At 35.1% G+C, this 1053-nt stretch overlaps 2 protein-coding genes across 3 annotated transcripts in view; one reads left to right on the top strand and one right to left on the bottom strand.

Moving 5' to 3' along the window:
• Positions 1-1053, bottom strand: part of mkxa (mohawk homeobox a) — a 1121182-nt gene that overhangs the window by 741413 nt on the left and 378716 nt on the right. The window lies entirely within an intron of this gene.
• ntng1a (netrin g1a) overlaps positions 1-1053 on the top strand; it is a gene marked incomplete at its 5' end in the record, with an annotated part of 68293 nt that overhangs the window by 32232 nt on the left and 35008 nt on the right. The window lies entirely within an intron of this gene.

Genomic DNA, 1053 nt, shown 5'->3' on the forward strand with positions numbered 1-1053 from the left:
CCCCCGCCCGCCCACTCCCCCGTCTGTGCTTTTCTCACCTCCACTGCATTCTCTGCACTTGTGAACTTTGTAGCAGATGCACAGCTCTGACCCGTATATAACCTTTTCAAGGTGAGGAAATGATCCCACAGCTAGAACTGCTGCAGACAGTAGTCATCGTGCAGCTCTGAGAACAGGGGGGGCCGGGGAAACAACACCTGGTAAAACTGCCGTCTGAAAAAACTCCAAAGTAAATTTGAGACACTTGACTGTTCAGTGTTTTCTGTAAGGGTGGTTGTCATTTTTAGAACACTTTGATCACAGCATTTTTTTTATTTTATTTTTTTATATATTTTTTTACAAAAGATCATACTGTAAAAGTACAAATATAAAAATGAATTTTTTTTTAAATTTTTTTTAATTTTACTTCTAATGTTTGGTCAGTGTAAACATTGATTCTGAAGGCCTTACGGTAGATTTCTTTCCCCCGTAGCGACACGTGATCTCTAAAATATGATTGGATAAAATACTTGGATTTAAATACGACAGCTTCGAAATCAAGAGAACAGACTATTATGTAATTTTTTTTTTTTTAGAAATATTCATGATAAATATATTGAAAAATAAGTATCTGATTCTGTTACTCTTTAGGTCAGCAGAGAAACCTTTGCTGGAGTTGATGGTCCACTACCGTTAGCACCACTGTGGGGAGTCTAATGATGATAATAGATGATAAAGTTGTTCAATATACTTACATATTTTTACATATATATGTATATAATTTTAGTATTTGTGTCGTACTTTTGATTACATCGTACGTTTTCAAATCATCCATCAACTGAAACCTTCACACCAGGTTGTTTCCGGTTAGACACAGTAGACTCGTCACCGATTGCATCATCGACAGTGCGTCCTGAATTTGCTATTGTTATGTTACAATAAATCCACTTCATTCATGCACATTGGCGTCAGAGCACACATCTGGATTGTGAAATCATCTGGGATTACTCTTTTATTTAAAAAAAAAAAAAAAAAACAAGGAAAAAAAAAAAAAACCAAAAAAAACTTTTGTCA

The sequence above is a fragment of the Cynoglossus semilaevis genome, chromosome 3, assembly GCF_000523025.1.
Source record: "Cynoglossus semilaevis isolate Cse_v1.0 chromosome 3, Cse_v1.0, whole genome shotgun sequence".
NCBI classification, from domain to species: Eukaryota; Metazoa; Chordata; class Actinopteri; order Pleuronectiformes; family Cynoglossidae; genus Cynoglossus; species Cynoglossus semilaevis.